The 25176-nt window shown below is 40.1% G+C and overlaps 1 protein-coding gene and 1 pseudogene across 1 annotated transcript in view; one reads left to right on the forward strand and one right to left on the reverse strand.

The window, feature by feature from the left end:
• Positions 1-25176, forward strand: part of LOC138157803 (neuroligin-1-like) — a 328111-nt gene that overhangs the window by 38014 nt on the left and 264921 nt on the right. The gene's annotated exons all lie outside the window — the stretch shown is intronic.
• Positions 17984-18828, reverse strand: LOC138157891 (small ribosomal subunit protein uS5 pseudogene; annotated as a pseudogene).

Here is a 25176-nt window from a genome sequence, read left to right on the forward strand (position 1 = left end):
CTTCCTTCCTTCCTTCCTTCCTTCCTTCCTTCCTTCCTTCCTCAGATTGGAACTTTCTGTACAGATGTCTACTATCACTTATACATTAATTTTCCAGTTCTTGGAGAGCAAGGACTGTCTTCCCTTTCTTTGTATCCCTGGCTTAGCACAATGCTTGGCACATAGTAGGCACTTAACAAATGATGACTGACTGATAGTTGACTTGCAGTCAGGTTCAATCAAAAGTTTAGTCTCTTGAAAATGCTTGAATATGTAGCCTCTGGTTAGGTTCATTTTTGTCAGATTAGGTATTTGAACAAAGGCCTTCTAAAAAAGAAATTTCAATTTAAGAACTATTTATGTATTTACTGTAATTCTCTTCATCTGGTATGTATGTAATTATAGCATTAGAGCATTTAATTACAGCCAGTGTTGGTGAAGCATGGTAAGTAAGTTAAGTACGCTCTGTAAAAGTCTGCTGCTGAAAATGGCACACAATGGGAAGAGGGTCATTCTCTCGTAGGGCTATTATTTTCAAAAACAGAAAATGCATTTAATCAGCATCAATCTTAAAAGACTCACCTTGTGTTTTGAGGGAAGAAGGGGGTGGGACAGATCAGTCAATGGTCTAGATACAGAAGAAGGGAGAGACCCTTTCTATTCTCATTCATGCCCTTCATGGCAGTGAGTGATTGGAGCTGTTGTCTCCAGAGCAAATTGTCTCTCCAAAGTCCTCCTTCCTTTTTCCTAGGGTTACAACCAATCAATCATTTAACTAACATGCATCTATTCAGCACCTACTATGTGCCTAGGACTGGAATTCCAAAGATAAAAACAAAGCAACCTCTGCCCAGTTTGCTATAAATTGTAAATCTATAAACTAGGGGAATGTTTACACCATTGATCCTACAGGATTGTTGTAAAGAAAGTTTTATTAAAAGTTAAAGGTCTAGAGATGTGTAAATTGGATCACTTCTCCATCCCACGCTAATGATGTTTTCTCTCATATTAATACTTGTTATTAGGTGGAACTAAGTGAGGCAATGGATAGAATATTGGATTTGGAATCAAGGAGACTCATCTTCATGAGTTCAAATCCAGCTTCAGGTACTTACTAGCTGTGGGACCTAGGCAAGTCACTTAAGCCTATTTTTCTCAGTTTCCTCACCTATAAAATGAGCTGGGGAAGGAAGAAAATGGCAAATCATTCCAGTATCTTTGCCAAGAAAACCCTACATGGGGTCATGAAGAGTTGGACCTGACTGAAACGACTAAACAATGACAACGATGATATTATTCTTAGTCTTATTTTTCATGGAGTTCATGTAGAAATGGTCCACTGACAAATCACTGTCCTGCCATTGTTCTACTATGTTTAATGTTCAGCAGGCTATCTCAGAAATATAAGTGAATGAAAATCTTGGGCTCAAAAGTCCTTTTGGGTAGGCCCACTGAGAGCATCTCTAGGACAAATGCCAAAACAGACCAGAAAATTTAATCCTGTATTTCTTTTTCTTTTTGGAGGGTAGAAGGCAGGGCAATTAGGTTTAAGTGACTTGCCCACGGCCACATGGCTAGTAAGTGTTAAATGTCTGAGGCCCGATTTGAGCTCAGGTCCTCCTGACTCCAGGGTCGGTGCTCTATTCACTGTGCCATCTAGTCACCCCTTTAATCCTGTTTTTAATCTTCCTTGCATATGACATTACATCCCTGTCCTCCATGTCTTTGCACCTGTTGTCATCAATGCCTGGAAGGCTTTCCCTCCTCAGCTCTGTCTCCTGGCTTCTCTCACCTCCAAGTTAAACCCAAGCTTCTGCAAGCCTTTTTCCCCATCCCTCTTCTTTCATCCCTGTCCAAATCTCCTGACACTTAATGTCCTTCTGAAATTACTTTACATCTTCTTTGTGGTGTATGTGTGTGTGTATAACATATGTGTATAGTTGTTTTCATGTTGTCTCCCCCAATTAGAATGTAAACTTCTTGAGGGCAGGGACTATTTTTCCCTTTCTTTGTATTCTGAGTGATTAGCACAGTGCCTGGTTCATCTGGCACATGAGAGGTTATTCATGAGTGCTTGTTGATAATGGCAATGATCACGTTCCCACACAGTTCAGTGTGATTTTTCCCACTAGGTCTTTATATTTTAAGAATTCTTCATTCTACATAGATAGGAGATTATGAGTATTCAGGAGAATGACATCTATTAAAATGTTAACTACATGAAGACAGAGCTTTCCCCAGAGAGGAGAGCAGAGGAGCAGTGGCAGGATTGCCAGAGATGCGTATTCCCTTTGGAGTCTTGTACATATCTGAGCCTCTACAGAATGACCACTGGGACCAGAGAGAGGTGCTGAGGATGACCTAAGGATGGTGGCAACGAGAGCAACACAATGAGCAACCTTATACTCCTATAGTCCTCCATGTTCATACGATTTTTGACCTACTTCTGACCATTTGATCCTCACAGGGCCTTGTGAAGTAGGTACCAGCACTATCCTCATTTTATAGGGGAGGAAACTGAGGCTCAGAGACCTGTGTGCCAGGTTCCTACACCTAGTTAGGAAACTGAGGCTCAGAGTTCCTGTGTGCCAGGTTCCTACACCTAGCAAGTTTCTTAGGCAGTATTTTGAACCTAATACTTCCTTATTCCAAGTTCATCCCGAAGGAGCTTTATTCCCTATACTGACCCTTCCTTTTCTCTTTCGTGAGTCACAATGTTACTGTTTTTGCCAACTATCCCAATCACTAGTGTCCATAGTGACTGGAGTCGTTGGTACATATGTATGTATTATACATACTCATTTGTATATATGCATGTATTGTGTATACATATATAGACACATATATGCACATACATATATATTTATGAGATAAATACAAATATATGTAGTATAGGGACAAACTATGTAATTATGTATGTCTAGAGATAAAGAGGCACACACATGTGGGGGGGGTGGGGAGAGAGACTAGCCACCTGTATTCAAATGTAAGCTCGCCGAGAGCATTGACTGGGACTGTTTTGCATTTTCATTACTAGACCTTAGCACAGTGCTGCTCGACTCATTGGAAGCACTTACTGAAAGCTATTCATTCATTCACTAGTGCTGGCTCCATGACTCTGCTATGGGTACCATGTCCTTTAGGGTGACCTTTCTTCCTCATTCTATCTTAGTGGAGTCATGGAAATTCCTATTCTTTATCCTGACAAATCTATAAAAGCTCAAGGGCATAAACATGCGTTTTTACTAATAAATGAAGGTGTATTAGACAAAGTGACAAAATACACAAAAAGACTCTCTGGGAGATGGATGGAGCTATGAATCAAGATTTCAGTCTTTGGGCTAAAATCCAGTGTATGGTGGAGTGTCAAACATTACTGAACACACGTTTCTGTTTTCACCCTGGTGATGAACAAAGCTAGTCCAACTCCTAGCCCCAGGTAGTTCTGGGCTGCTGCCAATTCCAGGTCTGCTGGAACACTAATTGCTTCCAGAACTTGTTTACTATTGTCAGTTCCAAGCATGGGCTCCCAACTGGCCCCTCTAGCTCTGGCCTGTGTTGTGTTTGTGATCTGCAGCCGTACTGCCCTGGGCATTCTTCACTCATCCTAAGATCCTTGCTATAGAGAAGGAAGGCAGCTATCTAGCCTTCTAGTTCAACCCCCTCATTTTCTAATTAAGGAGAATGAAACCAAGGAGGTTTAATGACTTGCAGAAAGTTATAGAGGTAGTTAGTGTCAGAGATGGCATTTGAACCAAGGATGATTGGCTCCAGGGCCAGTTTTCTTTCCATAGTACCATGATTCCTAGTCCCCTCTCTCAGATCGGTACTTTTCTTTTCATGCCCCAAAGATTCTTCCTCCAGTTCTTAGGCCAGCCTGCCCTCATCTTGGAATTTTCTCCTCTACTTGCCTCTAAAGGTTTCTCTGTGGCTCAAAGCCCCTGGATCTATCCTGTCTATCGTCCTGACCTCCTTCTCAGTGTTCTCATTGGCCAAGTCAGGTTCTTTAGCCAGTTAGTGAACAAGTAAACATTAATTAAGTGCTTACTATATGACAGGCACTATGCTAAGTGCTGGAGATGTAAAGAAAGGCAAAAACATTGTCTCCATATCAAGGAGCCCATATTTTCATGGGGAAAGCAACATGTAAACAACTATGTATGTATAAGATATATGCAGTACAAATAGAAGTTATTCAGAGGGGAAAGGTACAAGCAATGGTAGGGGCAGGGGGAGAAAGCTAAGAAATGTTTCCTATAGATTAGATATGAATCTTAAAGGAACCCAGGGAAGCTAGGACACAATGACAAGGAGGGAGAGTATGACAGTCATGGAGGACAGCTGGTAACAAGACAAGGAATGGGAGGTGGAGTGTGTTTGTGTTCGAGGAATAGCAAGATGGCCATGATTGCTAGATGGGAGATGCGTGAAAAATAGGAGAATGGAATGGCAGGAAAAGGCCTACTTGTGAAAGGCCTAAAAAGCCTAACAAGAATTTCTATTTGATCCTCAAAGTACTGGGGTACAACTGGAGCTTATTGAGGAGGGGTGACATGATGAGAATTACGCTTTAGGAAAACCACTTCAGCTGCTGAGTAGATTGAGTTGCACTGGGGAGGCAGTTCAGGCAGGGAGACTAAGGGGGAGATTAATGAAATAATCAAGAGCTGAGATGACAAAGGCTTGCAACAGGGTGGCTGGTTTGCAAGCAAAGAGAGGGGGCCTATGCCAGGGATGTCATGAAGACAGAAGCTGCAAGATAGCAACAGATTCGCTACATGAGGGGATTGGGTATTTGGAGGAAGAGTCCGTGATTAAGACTGGTCTGGCAATTGAGGAAATTTTATCCTTTTCCTTAACCCTGGTCTCTATTGTTTTTAATCCCTGGCTACCATCCACATTTCTCCCTCAGAGTTCTGTGTTCAATTTATATTCACTAGAACAACAACAAAAAACCCCTTCAGGCTACTTCTCCCATTCCAGAAGCCCATCTTTTCCTTTTGTTATAACTTCTCATCTTGGATGTCTCCTTAGTTGTGCTGTGACCTCATGGCGTTCACCTGGGTTGTTCCATCTAGCACCTCAGCAGGCATCTCTCTGTTTCAAAATCCATGCTCTTTTGGATTTTCTGTTAGTATGTATTTGTTTTTTTGTTGGAAGCAAACCCTCAGCTCTGAGATGACTGACCTGTCTTGCATTCCTTTGAGGAGACAGGAGCTGAGATGACCAGTTCTATCTGCATCCCCAGTTTCCCTTTTCTAGACTTTCTTGACTGAGCTGGGGCTTTGCCTATGGTCCTATATAGTGCTTGAACTATTTCATGTAATTAAACAATCTTAAGCATGATTCTTAGCAAGGGTCAGAAGTGGGGGGCATTCTGTCTGAGGGCCTACTATCTTTGAGGACACCGGCCTCATTCTCTGCTACCTTCTGTGCACATACCTTGGCTCTGCCTAGGGTATCCGCCTGTCCATTGCTACAGTATCCTTGACATTCCAGCCTGCTGTTCTTTGAGTGGAGAGATTGGTTGTACATGAATAACCTGAAATTGGACTGCCTAAAGAAAGGAATAAAAACATTAAAATCCTCCGCAATCATAATTGTTGCTACATTTTATTTTTATGTCTCTTCCTCTCAAAAAGCCATGAACTGGTCATTCTAGAAGGGAGAAGGTGCTTAGGTGCCCATGGGTAGCATTGTCAAAATGTTTTAATGGCATTTTAAGCTCTTAACTCTTAAGCTTTAATAATTTAGGTTGGAGTTAGGATAGAAACAACTTAGAAATGGCACATAAAGGTAATACATATATCTCTTACCTTCTTAGAGCTGGGATTTTCCAGCCACAGGGCACAATTTGCCTTCTAATCTAAAGTAGCCCTTTTTGTGTGTTTGAAATTTGTTAAGAATATATAGCAGTGATTCAGTGATGTCACCCTGGACTTGTGAATGTGTTTTAAAAACTTATCTCTTGTTTCTACCCTACCTGAAGTCTAATTTAATAAAGTTTTAACATTAATCATATATCTTTCATTTTGATATTACTTTCATTTATGAATACAGTTTCCACCTCATTCACTACAAAATAAGCCATCCTTTATTACAAATAATTTCTTTGAAAAGAGATAAAAAAAGAATTCAGTAAAATGAACCTACACATAAAGATGATTTGACAGTATATGTGGTATTACATACCCATATTCCCCCACCTTCATAAAGAGAGGAGAGAGATTCTTTTTCTCAAATCTTCTCTAGGGCCAAGCATGGCTACTATAAGGACTTTCAATTCCTTCTGTTCTTATTGTTGCTGCTGCCACAGTCTCTGTTTACATTTCTGTTGTCACTATGTATATTGTGTTCTGGGTTCTATTCATTTGTTTCTGTATCAGTTCATAGAACTCTTCCCATTCCCTAAACTCTTTCTAAGCAACATTGTTTTATGGTGCAGTCATATCCTCCTACATCCATGTGCCACTCTGTATTTAGCCATTCTCCAATTAACTGACATTTGCCCAAATTATGGAAGTTTCAGAGTTCAAAATAACTTGATGACAATCCTCTTTAGAAACATACATATTTGTTCTTGGATTTCCTCACTTCAAAATGGATTGCTTCATTCTTTGTAGTTATACCATAGTACCTAGTACATAATAGGTGCTTAAGAAATATTTGTTAATTGTTTGGTTATTCTGAGATTCTCTCGCTCTCTCCCTCTTCCTTCTCTCTTTCCCTCTTCCTCTCCTTTTCCCTCTCCATATCCCTCCACTACCCCCTCCCCCTCTCCCTCATCTTCCTCTCTCTCTATTAGTAGAGATGGAAATTTCTGTTGCCTCTGTACATAGTTGCTGTGCTAAGTGACTGGCCCCCTAAAAAGTACTATTTTGTGACCACACTTTCAGTGATGGATGGCTCTTAAAGAATTATATGTATGTAATTACATGTATATGTTTAAAGGGTCAGTGGAGAATGTATAGATTAGGAGATAATGAGTTTAATTGCTATCTTTGTGTATGTGTGTATTTGTGCATGTGTGTGCGCTTTTAATCAAATAAGTAAGGAAAGCCCCATTAGTAATGTAAACTAGCAACCATTCTGTAATCTATTATATTCTTGAAGAGTTTTTAAAACCCTAGCAAGGTTAGTGACTTGTCCAGGGTCACACAATCTACCTATGTCAGATGTGTGTAGAAAGATAGCTTAGACTTTTGATTCCATTGATATAGGGAATACTTGCTACCAAAAGCAGATTAGTGGCTATTGTGTTATTGATAGTCGTAGAGAATTGCTTGGCAATACATAAGGATTAACCAGCTTCCCCAGGATCACATAGCCAGTGTGTGTAAAAGACCATAGTCAAACCCAGAACTTAGTGACTCCCCAATCACTTCTACCACCCTGACTCCTGGTTTCTGCTAATACTAACATTCCATTATTTTGCATGTGCAAGTATATAGAGGATTCAGTCTTTTAAAAATATAAATGTTTGATTCAAATTTTAAATTAAAATGAGTTTTCAGAAAAGAGTAAAATCTGTGAAAATTCTGCTTAAGGATATGTATACTTTGGGTACCTTTAGACTAAGTTCTTTCACTTCTATTATTTAACAGGAGAATCTCAGTGCTGGAGGATAATTTAGAGATCGTCTACTCTGAAATTCTTTTGATTCTTCTTTTAATATCTAAGGAAACTGAGGTTTAGAACTATGAAATGACAAAACCAAATATCAGTCCTAGGTCACATCCTGTCTAAATCTCCATCTCCTTTTATCTGTGGCTAGTAAGAGAGGCCAGAGGCACCAAACTACGCAGAGATCTGATTGTACACCCAGCTCTTCTCCCCAATAGCTGCTGTGAGGCCCAAGGCAAGGCATTTAAATTCTTTTCACATCAAGTTATCCATCTTGAAAGTAAAGTGACCTCTATCCAATCCATCAATAAAGATTTATTAAGAGCCTACTATGTGCCAGGTACTGTGCTCAGCCCCAGAGATACAAAAAAGAGGCAGAAGACAGTCTTGGCTCTTAGAAAGCTTAGAATCAAATGGGGGAGAGAACATCTGCACAAATATATACAAATCAGGCTATATACAGGGTAAATAGGAAATAATTAATCAAAGGAAAGGATTAAAAGGGGGCAAAAGTTTTCCAGTGGAAGATAGCATTTTAGTTAGGATTTAAAGGTAGCCAGGAAAGCTAGTAGGCAGGGATGGAGATGGAGAGCATCCCAGGCATAGGGGACAGCCGGAGAAAATGTCTTGGGTTGAGCAGTAGAACATCTTATTTAGGCAGGTAGGTGGGACAGTGGATAGAGTTCTGTGCCTGGAGTCAGTAAGGCTCATTTTCCTGAGTTCAATTCCAGCTACTCAATAGTTATACGACTCTGGGCAAGACACTTAACCCTGTTTGCCTTTGTTTCCTCATCTGTAAATTGAACGGGAGAAGGGAATGGCAAACCACTCCAGTGTCTCTGCCAAGAAAATCACAAATGGAATCACAATCAGACATGACTGAAAAAAACAACTGAACAACAAAAAGGCTCATTGAGAGGATGTGGTATGGAGTTAAGAGGTGAGAAACCCACAAAGGAAGGAGGGGTAGGTTATGGAAGGGTTTGTAGGCCAGGAAAAGGGATTTTGTATTTGACCCTGAAGATGACATGGAGCCACTGGAGTATATAAAGGAAGATTGACATGGTAAGCCCTGTGACTTAGGAAAATCATTTCAGTGGATGAACAGACAGCAGTTTGGAGTGGGGAGAGACTTGAGGCAGGCAGACCTGCCAGCAGGCTGCCGAGGTGACAGTCTATCCCCGCCAACTTTCACATTCTTAGGGGAAAGGCCTTGTGTATCAACATAGGGCTTACTCAGGTGAAGATGTAGTGGGTAGCACGCTGGCCTCACAGCGTCCAGGCCTGCTTATGATGCAACCTGGATGTGTGATCCTGGGCATGTCACTTGACTTCTGAATCTTTTACACAGCTTTCAAGTTGCAGAATCTAGACAACAAGCCTTTATGAAGCACTTACCAAGTTCCAAGCACTGTGCTAAGTGGCAGGGATACAAAGAAAGGCAGTCACTACCCTCAAGGAGCTCACAGTATACTGGGGAAGGCAGCGCATGGACTGTGGCTCAGAGGGAGGAGACAGAGCCCTAGGGGGGCCGTCAGAAGGCCAGGGTTGGAGCTTGAATTTTGTCCCTGGCTAGCTCTAAGATCTTGGTCAAGGTGCTTAGTTTAATGTGTGCTAGTTCTTCCATCTCTGAAATGGAATACATCATGCTTACATCATGCTCCTTGTAGATCGTTGTGAGGACCAACTTGAGAAAATGTATGGAAAATGTTTTGTGGCCCTAACACACTCTGTGACTAGTGGACACTGTTTAACTGTATGAAGCCTTCTAACCTAGCAGAGAACATTCTTAGGAGGAAACTCAATGGTGCAGTTATTGGGATCATTGGTTTAATTTTGGAAGGGACTTCAGAGGCCATATAGCCCAGCCCCCTAATTTTACAGAATAGGAAACTTAGGCCCATGATGATTATGAATTACCAAAAATCACAAGGGTAATGAGCAGAAATGAGATTTGAAGTCATACAATCTTGCTCTAGATTCAGTGCCCTTTCCTCTTTACTTTATCAGCTGGCTATTGTGACCTGCTTTAATATATTTATCAACTCCTGGGATTGGATTCATAATCTTACTGGTGTGGGTTGTTTTAACATATATGCCCCCAAACAGTCAAATGGATCTATTCACATTGGGTAATTCATATCCACATCTTTCCATAAGACCATCAAATTGTCCATCCCACATTCTTGGGGCTTCCTTCTTTTAATATTTAATAGATACATGTTTTGTTTATATAACATCAAAAAGATTTGGTGACTTAAAAATAAATGGCAGACAAAATTGACTAGAGTTTCTGGCACTCAATAGACAGTCTTCAGTAGACACACTCTGAGTTGTAATTCCAATACATTCGGGAAGGCAGCTTAGAATAATTCCTTGGAGAGAAAGTTGGGACAATGTTGTTTTGAAACCCATATTCCCTATGTGGTCATAGGCAGGTGCCTTAAACCTCCATTTTCTATCTGTAAAATGGCCTGCATTACCTACTTCTCAGGGTCATTGTGAGGCTCAAATAAGAGTAATGCATGCTTGCATGTATGTGAGCATGTATGTATGCATGTATGTGTGTATTTACATATTTCAAACATTTTGTAAATCACAGCTTATATTCATTCAAATATTTCGTGATTGCATCTATTGTGCAGAGCACTGTTAGACCCTATAAGGTTAAAAGAAAATGTACAAAGACATAGACCCTGCCCTCAGAGAGTTCATATTCTAATATTCTGCCTGAATTACAACATTTCTTCCTAAATTATAAGAAGTAATCTTTCTGTTGGGGACCATGCAGATGTTTCAAGGTGACTCTCAAATCAATTCATATGAAAAGCATAAACTGAATTAATGAGAGGATGTTTGGGGGAAAATGTAAATGAAGACAATGTTTGGTACTGTTTTTCATTTAACAAAGCATTTTAACCAGTCTTGAAATGCTCATGAAATATGCCCTATAAACGATGGAATAAAGCATACTAGGAATGAGCATAATATATATGTAAGCTGTGTTTCTGGAGCCCCCTGTTGCTCTCCACCATCTAGCTCCATGACCTGCCTGTCCTTTTACATTGGGGCCCCAGTCTCATGTCTGATGATTGTTCTGCATATCTTGTCTAGACCCAGACTCAACATGATCCTTTTACCAACTTTCTCCCAAGCTGCTCCTTCTCTACCTTTCCCAGCGTCTCTTCTAACCTCCCTCCCCATTTTTACTTCTAACTTTCGGAAAAATAATCAAATTCAATGCCATCTTTTCCTGGGAAAGATTAGTCAACAAATTGTACCATTTCTTGTTGTAACTTCCCAGACAAAAATCTTTCCCTGATTTCCATTCTTCTATATGCACTATCTTCCCCTATTACGATATAATTTCCTTGAAGATAGGAAACGTTTTGTTTTCTATAGTTGCATTCTTATTACTTAGTGCCTGACACACAGTAAGGAATTATTTAATACTTTTCATCCATTTATTCATTCATTCATCCATTCATTCACTTCTTTTGCTGCAATATGAAGAAATGGACTGAGGATTTGCATTTGTCTATTGTCAAAATACTTCATAGGGGACCTGAACAATTCCCTTAAAGGCCAATAAATGTATTGAATACAACCTCACCCCATGCTACTCCACATTTGTCATATTCCTGAATTCTAGATTGTTTAGATCAACTATCAATTTCAATGGTTTTTATTATAAACCTAAGTAGTTACTGTTCTGAACCATCACAGGTCCAGAGACCAACAGATTGTTTCCCTATTCTGTACACTGACTTTTAAAAGAAACAAGATGCAAACTGCAATAGAATAGAGCCAGGCACATTGGAATAACAGTGTTCAGCACCTGACAGAGGATCCCTGCTCTCTGGATCTAAGCAAAGTCTTTGGAAATCAAATATTAAAAATATCCTAATGGACTGGGGATCTCATTGATATGGGTACTTCTTCCACTAATAGGACTCCTAGTCCATCCATGATTTCCCATCATGTAGCACTCTTGTGCATGTGTGCCCGAAGATTCACCTCCAATGGGCTGACAGTCTTCTTTGCTTTCTCTTGATACCACAAAGACCCCAATGGAACAGTCAGGGCTACTGGGTGCTATGACTTGATTTTACCATAACCCCAGACCCTTGTCATTTTTTACATATGAACTTCATGTGTAGCATCTTCTATGTTGCTTTTCTTTTTCAAGTGTGTGTGTCTTTGTGTGTGTGTGTTTACACACTGCAACCTGCTTGCAATCACTACCAGGTATCTCTTTTTTGCCTTTTGCCGAATCCAATTTCAATTCTTTCAAATGGATCAATTAATGAAAAAAAAATTACTTAGCACTGACCAGGTGCCAAGCACTTTAAAGACAGTTATGTAGCACCACTTGTGGTCATTCAATATTACCAGAAAAATGCTGATATTAAAAATCTTTTAAACTTTTTTTTAAGGAGAAATTTGTAGTTATATCAAAGGAGGGTTTTTTATTTTTGCAATTTCCAAAAGCTATCTGCTTCTCTTTCCTCTTTAACTTTGGGTCTGACTCATTGGTCATTTGCATTATGTAATCATCGTTATCTATCTGTCTGTCTATCTATTATCTTTCTAGCTATATTTCTGTCAAACATATGTCACCCATTTAGATATGTTTCTATTTGAATTTTTTCCGCCTACATATATCGGCATTGCCTTTTCTTTTCAGCTACATAGATACATTTCTCTCTAGCTATCATCAATCTGGATCTATCTGTATCTTCTCTCCTTCTACTCATATCATCTATCTTGCCACATCTTTGTCTATCTTCTATCTAGCTATATTTCTCTCCGCTCATCATCTATCTACATAAACCTCTATCAAAATACATCTTTATTCACCAGCTTTCTCAATTTTCTTCTATCAGCATATCATCTGTATAGACAACATGATATAATGCAGAGGTGACAAACTTTTTTGGGTTGCAAAACTCTGAAGAGTGACAGCAACCAGATTAAAATATAATTGGGGGGGTGGCTAGGTGGCGCAGTGAGTAAAGTGCCCACCCCAGAGTCGGGAGGACCCAAGTTCAACTCTGACCTGGGACACTCAACAACCACACAAAAACACTAGCCGTGTAACCTTGGGCAAGTTACTTAGCCCCAGTTGCACTCCAAAGGGCAAATAAAACAAAATATAATTGGGAACTGTTTAACAAAATGAATAAAAATACAATACAACATAGGTAATGTTGATTTGTTGTTTTCTAGGTCAATGTGATGAAAGAGGGATCTATTTGAGTTTGATTCCTCTGGTATAGTATATAAAGAGGTGGCCTCACATGTGGGAAGACCTGATTTCTAGTCCTGTCTCAGACACATAGTCTTCTTGTGACCCTGGAAAAGTCACTTATACTCTAAGTGTTCTAGCCCACTGCCTAAATCTAAAAGTCACAGAGAAGAAGCCAACTGTCATTGAAAGAGGGACTTCCCTATCTTCAAAGTTCCTCAAATCAATGGTATCATATGTCTAGTCTCTAGCCTTAGTTATCATCTATATAAATATATATGTGCATATATAAGTAGTATATGTCTACGTATATCTCCTAATGGTATATGTTGTCCATCCCCATGCACATCAGGGGCTCTGGGTTTGACCACCAAAGTCACAGATGACCCAACATTAATATAATGACTAAACATCCAATATATTGGTGATTCATTCACCCACTGTTCTCCAGGAATTAGCCCTTCCCTGTAATGAGAACTTGCAGATAACTAAAAATATCATTTAATGTGCCAAGGCATTTTTAAAATTTTAATCATTTTGGATGATTTTTCTTCTCAAGAATATTGCACACATCCCTGCCTGAAAGGAATTATGGAGCATTATTTTTTTACATAACAAAAAACAGATGCGATGTGGTGAAGAGAGGCCCCTTTCACACCTACATTTGAATGCTGCTGCTAACAGAACCTCTAAGGCAATGGAAATGAGAGCACATTTTGGTCCTCTGTGCTAAGCCGTCACTACCTTTTTATGGCACACTGCCCCTGAAAGTGAAGACATTTTGAAAGCCAACATCAGAGCCCTTAACTAAGAAGTAAGAGTGCTGAGTCTCTGACAGATAGAACCTGGACTGTGTTGTTGGGGCCCCCTGGACTGTGTGCCTGCCAACAGCCCCAACTCTTGGCCACAAGCCTAGGCTAGCTGCTGCCAGCCTTATCACTTCTCGGTGGACTTTATATTTTAATAAAAACAACACCAAAATGCATTGATATAGTTAGAATAGGGCATTAGACTCCCTGGTTCCGGTGAAGGAACTTTAATCAGTCATTTAAATTTTAAAGGTCCTGTACATCTTCCCTAATGTTTCTCTGAAGCTGCTTGTTCCCTCTCTGTGTTCCTTATCTTTGGTGTGTTGGGGGTGAGGGTAGGACCTTCTCTAACTGTTGTTAAAATTGCCCAGTTGGCTACAGAAATCTATAGGTAACATCACATGAGTGGGATTTTGGTGACCATGCATATAGGGGCCATACTCTCTCCTTGCATGTCACAAATCAGTATGATGCTGTCTGTGGTGGTGGGTCCCCTCTCTTAGCTTGCCTTCTCTTCCAACCTCACCCAAGAAGCGAGGCCTAAAACATTATAGGAAACCCACTACCCCCTCCTGGCACAAATGTCCTTGTGGTGGAACCATTATTTATGCCACTGGGTCTCTCTATGTTTCCTTCCTTCCCTCTGTTTCTTGCACTTGGATTTTTCTTTGGGATGTTTCTACTCATACATGCACCACACAATACCATACCACACAACATAATATCACACCCAGCCCTCAATTTGCCCCAGGTGTAGTTTTAGTTGTTTGTGTCCAATTAGGGCTTTGAATCTTTTTTTTTTTTTTACTTCTTGGAGGGCAATTGGGGTTATGTGACTTGCTCAAGGTCACATGACTAGTTTTTGTGTTAAGTGTCTGAGGTCAGATTTGAACTCAGGTCCTCTTGACTCTAGGGCCTGCGTTCTATTCACTGTGCCACCTAGCCTCCCCAGGGCTTTGAATCTTCATGGATGGTTTCACTAGGTGTTCCACACTGATTTGTTTCATTCCTACCCTGGTTTACATAACATAGATCTCAGAAAAATCCACCATCACAGACTATATGGACATAAGACCAAGAGCTAAAAGTAACCTTTGAGGTCTAGTCCAGTGATATCAAATTCCAACAGAAATTGATCCCGGCAGGAACATATTGACTAAGAAAACCACATTTTTTTTTTAATGTTGTCGATGTTTCCCAATGACATTTTAATCTGGCTTCAGCTAATCAGGAGGGACTTTGAGTTTGACATTGCTGATCTAGTCCAATGCCTTCATTTTAGAGATGAACATTCTGAGGTCTGGAGGTTAAGTGATATCTCCAAGGTCACAAGATCAGTAATTAAACTTTAAGGCCTTTCAATTCCTATCACTTACACCATGACCTGAAAATGCATATCACAGGGTAGTTGGATGATGCAGTGAACAGAGCACTGGTCCTGAAGTCAGGAGGACCTGAGGTCAAATCTGATCTCAGACACTTATTAGCTCTGTGACCCTAAAATCTGAATATCACTTAAGCATCTAGAAATCACTTAACTTTAGTTGCCTCCCTCCCCAGAAAACAAATGCATATGTCACCTGGGAGGGCCATTTGTTCTTATCCCTTTTCATGAGCTTGACTAGCACCTACTTTCTGTAATGGGAAAAGAAGGAGGATGAAATTCAGGGAGGACATATTTTTAAGGGCGGGGGTGTGAGGGCAAGGCAGCTCACAACCCTGAGTGATGGTGGTAGGGGTGTAGTTTAGGACACTGACAATCCGGAGCTGGGTAGATTGCAACAGTAGTATGAAGTGTGACTGGACCAAGGGGGCAGAGTATCAGTGCTCATTCTCCTGCATGGGTCTATTTTTCTACTATTGGCTGCTAGTTGGAAAGCACTGGAAAATTGGCAAGAGAAGACAATGTTCTGTGGAGGCAGGAGAGTTGTATTCAAACTGGAATCTAAAAAGCTTGGGACTTCAGAGTTTTGACTCTTTCTCTCATTCCTTTCATTCCTAAGTGGTACACTAGAAAGAACTGTGCCATTGACCTGTGTGCCTTTATGTCTGTCACGTAGACATAAAAATGATTTTCTGTTCCTTTGTCCTGATTATATTGCAGTCCCATTCTGATATTATCCTTCTAGCTTCTTTACAGCTTAGGGGAAGGGGGATGGAGAAGGGACTAAGAGAAAGAGGGAAAAATGATAGTGAATAGGGGGAAGAATGAAAAAGACAGAAAAATTGGGTGTAGCCAAGAAGGAGAGAAAGAATAAGTATCAGGAGTATTGAGTTACAATTCTCTTAGCACATTGGGAGCATCATGATGTCATAAGATCATGACTTCAGAGTAGTAAGTGAGAGAGGTCCGGGACATGGGTTCAGGAAGATAAAGTTTGAATTGCACCACAGAAACATACTAGCTGCAAGGGTCTGGTCAGGTAATTTAAGCTTTCAGAGGAAAGTTATGATGGAGCTAGATACGAGAATCTTTAAATATCAAAGATAAATAGTTTATGTTTGAGCCTAGAAATTATGAGAAACACATTAAACACCTACTGTATGCTGGGTACTTGGCTAGGCATTAGGTATAAAAAGATGAAGATAAATAATTGCTTTTGCCCTCAATGTCCAACTAAGAGGAAACAATCTTAGTCAAGATAAAATATTGATAAAATAAATTCAATGTAATGGGAAGGGTGGGGGGATACTCAGAAACTGAGGGTATCAGAAAATGACTCTTTTAGTAGGTGTCATTGAACTGATACTTGAAGAACGTCAGAGTCTAAAAAATGTTGAAAATAAAACATAATTGAAACTTTTCTAATTTTAAGCCAAGTTGACTCTTAAAATTGAGTTGAGGCACTAGGGATAGTGTGAGGGCAGAATGGAAGAGGACTTGAGCAAGGGTTTGAAACAGGGGTCAAGGAGGGAAGAAAAAGAGGCATCAAAGACCAACTTTGCTTCCTTCTCCATTTTCCTAATGACCTCACTTTGTCAAGGAGACATTTGGAGAGATTGAGAAAAAAATATTTTACAGAAAATAGGGAGATGGCAATTGTCAAGGCAGCAAAAAATATCCACTAAATGCAAAATGTTTTAAAAATAGTTTGCTAGACATTGCAGGCACAGAGACGAAAACAGAGCAGACCCTTCCCTGAAGGAATTGGCATCCTGCAGTTCTTGAAGATGATTCTGCAGAACACTTATAAGAGTAGCACATAATTCTAGGAGTTAATCGCTGGTATTTTTTACCTGCTCCCTCTAGATAACAAGTCTTTGGACAACCTGTAGTTTAGTATGGTTTCTAAATCTACTCTTATAATATACCATGTGGGCAGATTAGTTTCCTCTCCTGTTCAGAAGTATGGAATGAGAGAGGAAAAAAATAATCACAGAGCATAAATATAGAACTAGAATAGTCCAGTCTTAGAGGTCATCCAGTCTAAGTCCCTGTTATTTTCAGATACAGAATCTGAGGCTCAGAGATGGGCAGTGATTTGCCCAAAGTCACAGAGATAGTGAATTAAAAAGCTAATATTTGAGCCCAGGTCCTTTGACTCCAAATCCATCACTCTAATGCAAGTAAGATATTTGTATCATCAATCAGCCCTACAGTAAAGAGTTTGAATCCAAAGACTTTGGGTCAGATCTTGTCTGTGTGATGGTAGAAAGGTCACAGACTCTGAGAAATGACTCTCTGAACCTCCATTTCTTCATCTCTAAATGGGAGGGGAAGTCTAGATCATCTCTAATGTGTATCTCTCCTAGCTTTAAATTTAGACTCTGCAGTGATTTTTCTCAGATTGTATACATTAGATGGTTGTCATAGTATGATCCCACCATTTTACTATGAAATTGACAATAAAAACCAAGCCCTGAGAAGACTTGAAGAGCACAGATACTAGCCATATCCAAATATCTGGTGATTGTGGAAGATGACTAGAACTTTCCTTCTTAGATTGAGAGGATAGAGATAGATAGAGGCTAGGTAGATGAAAGGAAATAGTTTTGGTTTCATTTTAGGAAAACCTTCTTAGCAAGTAGAGCAATCCAAAATTGGGATGGATTGACCAGGCAATAGTTTCCCTTTTCTGAGAGTTTTCAAGTAGAGTTTGGATGCTTGCTTATTGGATATTTTATAGCTCTCCTTTTTTGGGTAAAATTTGGACTATAAAATAACTTAGGTAGCTTGTAAGGCTAAAATTCTATGATTATGACTTCTAAGATTGCTTCCAGCTCTTTCTATGAGATTTTTTTTTGTCTTAGCAGGCATAGTTCAATTTATTGTTTATAAAAAACCATCTATGTGGTTGCCACAGCAGCTGCCTGGGTTCTCTGGACAGATACTCAAGTGTGAGTCTTTACAAGATGGTCGGTGAATTCCTGATAAGGAGACTTAGTGAACACAGTCTCCTTCCACAGGTCTGGGGTTAGATAGTTGTATGTTTTGGAGATGGCATCAAAGGTAGCTTTAGTGAAATTGCCCAGAGTGGCAGTACAGCCTCTCGCAGAAGTGTAGCAGTCATCAATTCCAGCCATCATCAGCAGCTTCTTAGGCACAGGAGCTGAGACAATGCCAGTACCTCTAGGGGTGGGGATCAGGTGCACCAGAACCGACCCACATCGCCCAGTGACCTTGCAGGGTACTGTGTGAGGCTTGCCAATCTTGTTCCCCCAGTAGCCACGTCTCACAGGAACAATGGACAGCTTGGCCAGAATGATAGCACCTCGAATAGCTGTGGCCACTTCCTTGGAGCACTTGACACCCAGACCAACATGGCCATTGTAGTCACCAATGGCCACAAAAGCCTTGAACCTGGTACGTTGTCCAGCTCTAGTTTGTTTCTGAACAGGCATGATCTTCAGAACCTCATCTTTAAATGAAGATCCCAGGAAGAAATCTATGATTTCAGACTCCTTGATAGGAAGGGAGAAAAGATAGATCTCTTCCAAAGACTTGATCTTCATATACTTGACTAGCCGGCCCAGCTTAGTAACAGGAACCCACTCCTTGTCTTCCGCCTTTCCTCCTCGGGCCCCGCAGCCGCAGCCCCGGCCTCGACCATGGCCCTGGCCTCGACCTCGGCCCCCACTGCCGAAGCCACCGCGGAAGCTGCCCTGGCCTCTGATGCTGGGGCCCCCAGGGCCTTCCGCACCTCCTGCAGCACCGGCGTCGTCTGCCATTTGGTGTTCATTAGAAGTAGAAGCTCTTTCTATGAGATTTTTATTTTATCTTTCCATTTTTCCTCATAGTATCTTATATTTGGATGTGGAAGGGATCTTAGAAGTGATTGAGTCCAACTCACCCATTTTATAGATAAGGAAACCCAATGCCCAGAGATTTTTCAGGGTCACAGAGTCAGTAAGAAAATGAAGTTTTCCTGACTCCAAATCCAGTGCTCTCTATATAATGCCATGCTATCTCTTGGTAAACTCACCATAGCTCCAGCCCAACTACACTGTTTGCTCTTCCTCAACCATGCCTGGCACTTTCCTTTCTCTGTGTTCTTGGGTCTACTCTGTGGATCCAAGTTCTATCCATTCTTCAGGGTTTTGATCAGATCTGGATCTTCTAGCTGAAGCCTAATTTTTAACAACTCAATCTCAATTGATCTTACTCTCAAAACTCTTATTACACTTGTCTACTCTATCAAACCTTATATCAGAGCTACATTTATACTTTCTATAAGACTATCAACTCCTCAAGGTCAGGTAGCATAATTTATTGGTCTTATCCAGCAAAGGGACCACCCATATACCTCATCCCACCTCTACCATTCTTAGCCTAACGTGATACTGTACATCTGCCAGACACTCAGTCAATGTTTGTTTAATGAATAAATGAATCTCCAAATTTTACTTGATTTGTAGTCAAATGGGTTCAAAATCCATCAATGCCACATATTAACTTTTCAGACTTAGACAAATCACCACACCTCTATGGGCCTCAAATTCCTTATCTGTAAAATAAAGAGGTTGTATTAGATCAGGGTTTCTTAACATTGTGCCAAGGATCCCTTTGGCAGCGTGGCAAAGCCTAAGAAGCCCCTGTCAGATGAAATATATGGGATAACAAGGGAAATCAAATATATTGAAATGGTTATCAAATTTTTCTTTAATTTTAGAATCCCAAGTTAAGAACCCTTGAAGATTATTTCTAAGGACCCTTTAAGTTCTAAATTTATCATTTTATGGCCTTCAAGAACTCCTTTCTATCTCTAATTGTATGATCCTAAGCAGTGAGGAAAACCCTACAATCTTAAAAGTACATACATGCATACATCCATACAAAAGAAGGCTGTCTGTGCATCTTTTCCATGGAAAGCTCTGATTTTCCAAGGACAAAATGAATAAGGTAGATAATACCTTTCTCGTTAAAAAGGGCCACCCACTGCCATAGTCCAGATGATCATAATTCCCACTGACAACCAGAGTTTGAGGGATGTGTACAATGCCAATTGCTCATACTTGGCCTGTTTTTCCCCCCATCTATTTATTTCTGCACATTTAGAGCTGTGTTTATTTGCATGAGACTGGAGTGGGCCAGAGCTGATTTAAAGTGGTCAAAACAAGCATCTGACTAAGGAGTGCAGATGGGATTTTGGAGACCAGTCTAAAACTCTTAACTGGAGAATATTAGACATACCAAAGCCTTAGAGGGATGTAGAGAATACAGAATGTGGAAGCGGAAATTGGAAAGTACCCAAGGAACTTCTGTCAAGAGTAGTTGATGGTGGGATGCTCAAATGGGCCTTTTGGTTCAGACCAAATTTCTCTCATAGAAAGAGAGCAAATCAAACCCACAGGAGTGTGGCATATTAGCTTTGGATTTGGAATTTGAGAAACCTGATACGTCCTGTGCGACCTTGGTCAAGCCACTTAACCAATAAGCATATTAAATGCCAAGTTCAGTCCTACTCTCTAGAGTTACAATTACAAAAAAATGCAACATTCCCTTCCCTCAAGGAGCTTGCCTTCTAATACTTTTATTGGAATTTTTAACCTTCTTTAATGTAAAGGATCCTTTTGGCAAACTGGTGAAGACTACCGTCCCCTTCTCAGAATGCTATTTGTAAATAGATGAAAGAAAATTCTTAGGATTTCAGAGGAAACTAGTTATATTTCTGTACAGTGTGGCTGTATAGAAAATGCTTTCTTTATAAGCCTGAAATGGAGATGATATAGTTTTTGCTGTTATTGTACAAATGCCTATATTCATTCCAGCACTTCCTTAAAATAAAACAATTATACAATTGCTAAGTAAGCCTCAGCACAGAGAAGACTAAAGTGAATAATCCCAGGTCTCTTGCCAAATTACAGGCTATTTTGGAAAGCAAAATTTATCCTTTGGGCTATGCAACTCAGGACTCCTTTAGGGCACTAAATGTTCTGAAAGAACATAACTTCTGGATGTACCAAAACCCCAAGAGAGTAGCGAGCTGTCTAACCAGAAGAATCTGTTTCATAAAGTTACTGGTTTATGGCCACTGTGAAACAAAGAATACCTTGATCCTGCCAAATTCTATTCTTTAGTAAGGTCAATCACATAGAAATGTACCTAGGGCTGCACAGTCAGAACTTTGTTTCAGAGTGCTGAAATTTAGAAGACATTGGAAATGGTCCTTTAGATGTGGGAACAACTGGACTTACCAACCAGTTATCAAAAGTAATTAATTAAAATAAGAAGCTTGCTGATTCTCCCAAACCAGGTGATCTAATCTTCTTCCACCTCAAATCCACTTTTCCCATCATGGCAGACCAGCCTTTCTATATATTGGTAATTCCTTTTTTTTTTCTTTTGGTCTTTTTGGAGGGGGGAAGGCAGGGCAATTGGAGTTAAGTGACTTGCCCAAGGTCACACAGCTGGTAAGTGTTGTGTCTGAGGCTGTATCTGAACTCAGGTCCTCCTGACTCCAAGACTGGTGCTCCATTCACTGCACCACCTAGTGCCCCCCTACTTGTAATTCTTTATCATTTACCTCGTTTCAACTCATCTTAAAAAGTTGAGGTTGTATCTCATACTTCTTTCCTTGAGCATCTTTGTGAAGCTTGTTACAGGCACAAAAACTAGTTATGTCTCTGAAATTAGATACATTTTTATTCTTTTCAATCTACCCTGTTTATAGTACCTACCTGTTGTTACCTTCTGTTCCTGAAATGGCTGCCTTTTGGTGATGGGTAAGTGATCTGTTCATTGTCAGTCTCTAAATACTCTGAGAGAGTCCTTGATGAGAGAAGGTGTCCCCCTATGCAGGTAAGTTAGAGTGTAATCGCTGACATTTAAAAATAATCTCCAATATTTCAATTACCCAGTAGGCAATGATAACATTCCTGAAAAAGGCCTCAAGGAAATGGCAATGAAGAGAATCCATTAGCAAAATGCTGTGGCAAATAAAATAAATGTATGAGAGAAGGAGGACACACGATGTTTAGTGTCTCTGGCGCCATATGGAACATCTGCCAACATTTAGATGTAATTAATCAATCAAGCAACAAAGACGCGTTTCTTGAGCACTTACTCTGTTCCAGGTATTGTATTAGGTGATGCTGATAGTATGAAGAGATAAAGGAGACTGTTCCATCAAGGAACTACATTTTACCATACTGGGAAAGCAACTTTGACCCTCTGTCCTAATATCCCTTGTGATGGGGAAGCCCTGGCACTATGATGGATGGATAGATCTTTGGAGTAGGATGTACAAGCCCAATTTTGATACTAATTTCTCTCACCTCCAGGGATCCATTCTGAGTTTCAGTTGCTTCATTTTGAAATAAAGGCATAGAATCAAATGACATCCAAGTTACTTTCAAGCTCAAAAGTCCTATGATACCTTGGAGGAGCAAAGCCATAGGAAAAATGGGTCGAGGGGCAAGGGAATTAAATGATTGGCTTCAGTCAAGGGATCTACATCATGTTATTTCACTCTTGTGTCCTTCCTTGGTTCCCTCATGTGTAAAATGCCCCTGTAGTTCTGGAATCCTCCTCCTTGGATCATGTGGCTACAACAAGGGTTAAATTCTCTCTGCCTTTTTTGATGCCTATTTCACTGACTCACCAGCCAGCATTCCAGAAGGGAGTGTGAGTTGACGACTTCATTTCATGCATGGATTTAATGTAGCATGGGCTTGTCTCATTTGTTGCAACAGTTTAAATGCCATCTTTAATGTTTTGCTTTCATGCTATGACTTTTTTTCCTTTCTCTCCTTATTCCAAAAAGAAAAAAAGGAATGTGAAATGACCCCTAGTTTCTGGAATGAATGAGGGGATAGGGTTTCTTTAATTTTTACATAGAAAAAGTTGCCTAATGATGATTTTAAAGAATTAACCAAGGTTTCATGTTGGTTGATCTGAGGCAGATCTACCAATAGACAGTGTATTGCCATTTATAATTCTAACCAGGTATAAATTTACAATGAAATTGTACTCCACATTGATGAAAAGCAATGATATGGTAGTTTTCATGTGGCTAACTAGTTTGACTTTATATGTTTTGTTGATATATTGATATCAATGTTAACTTTTCTAAGAAAGTTTATGAGTGATGGATTACATTTGTGAGTGAAATAGGGAACTGCATTAAGATAAAAAAAAGCAATCAACATCATATGTTTTTTTTGTATCATGGTTTCTGTAGGAACCTCATGAGGTTGGTAGCATGGGTCACACACCCTCTCAGTAAAATCTGTCTGAGCCCTTCAGCTCTGAACAGATATAATGCTGTTAGGTGTATAGTCAGACTTACTGAGTCAGATCTGAAGCTCCTGACTTTCTCTAATAGCCGAGGTTTATCTCCTAATAGTGGAGCAGATTACACAGCTCGTGCAGTTATTCCATTTTGTTGAAAAAATGGTAGTGGCCAGAGTTAGAAATATTGAAGATATCAGGCCAGTGCCATCAAAAACATCCCTTAAGTTTTTTTTTTAAAGCAATTGGGGTTAAGTAACTTGCTCAAGGTTACACAGCCAGTTATTTTTGTGTGGGTGCCATGTATCTGACCCGGAACCAATCCCAGGTCTCCTGACACTGGGGCCAGCACTCTTACTCACTGCACTACCTGGCCGTCCCTAAGCAATTGGGGTTGCTCAAGGTTACATGGCCAGTTATTTTGTGTGGGTGTTAAGTATCTGAGCCCAGAACCGATCCCCAGTCTCCCGGCTCTGGGGCCAGTGCTTTTACTCACTGCGCCACCTGGCCGCCCCATCCCTTAAGTTTTAAAATCTGGTCTTTCAAGCCTCCCAGGTAGTTAAGCAAGGAGTGGGGGTAAAGAAGAAAGATGTTGAAGATTTGCATGTGATGCCTACTATGTCACAATAATTCTTGATATCTATATATATTAATGAATAGCCATAGATTGTTGTCCCATCGACCTTGCTGGATCAGAGGAGATGGTCCATTTCTTTGAATATGTTTGTTTTAGAAAATGTGTTTGTCAGGCAGTCAGTCAGCAATCCTTCATTGCATTCTGATTATGTTCTAAACACTGTACTAAGTCCTGGAAATGTAAAGAAAAGTAAAAAAGAAAAATAGTCTCTGCCTTTAAAGAACTCATATCCTAAGGGAGGAGACAACATTGGGAAAATTGTACTTGCAAGATATTTACATTGTAAATGGAAAGTAATCTCAGAGGGAAGGAGCTTATAATGTCAGTACTGGGAAAGGCCTCTTAGAACAGGAAAGAGATGAGGTTAATCTTGAAGGAGGCTGGAAATGCAGGAGTCAGAGATAAGAGATGAGGAAGAAGAGCATTGATGGCATGGGGAGCCATGCTTGGCACAGAAATGTGTATTGATTGATCGACTAGCCAATGAAAAGGTCTGGCATCTTTAGATTGAGTGCCATGTACAAGGAATAACAAAAAAGGCTGTGAATGCAATCTCTGAACCTATTTTCCCTTTCAGCGGATCACAGAATCATAGCTGGCAAGCTGGAAAGAGCCTGGCAGTTGCTCCAGGGGTGGGCCACCTGTGGTCTCAATGTCACATGTGACCCTCTAGGTCCTCAGGTGTTGCACGATGACTGAATCCAAGCTTCACAGAAAAAATCCTGTTAATAAAAGTATTTGTTTTGTGAAACTTGGGCTCAGTCAAAAAGCTACACCCAAGGCCCTAGAAGGCCACATGTGGCCTCTAGGCTGTAGACTCCCCACCCTTGGAATAGATTTTTAAGCTTTTGTTTATGCTTTGGATTCATAGTATTTCCTCCTTGCAATTGTCTAAAATAGGGGTCTATAAACTGTGACCTGATAGCCAAATATGGCCTACCAACTGTTATCGTATGGTCAGGGAACTAAAAATGGCTTTTATACTTTTAGATGAAGTATTATTGTATTTAAAAGCCATTCTTAACTCAGGGCTGTTCTAAAGCATGTAGTAATCTAGCCCAAGGGCAATAGTTTCTTGACCTTAAGTCTAAACTTTAGTTGTTGTTGTTTTTTACCTCATGATTATTTTTTAAACAATGCTTAGTTGAATAAACATGTTCAAATTCATGAAATATTCCTGACTCTTACTGTACCACACAAGCCTTCTTAC

This window comes from Petaurus breviceps, unplaced genomic scaffold (assembly GCF_028583685.1).
Source record: "Petaurus breviceps papuanus isolate PSGF00001 unplaced genomic scaffold, PetGlider_PUasm1.0 173, whole genome shotgun sequence".
NCBI classification, from domain to species: Eukaryota; Metazoa; Chordata; class Mammalia; order Diprotodontia; family Petauridae; genus Petaurus; species Petaurus breviceps.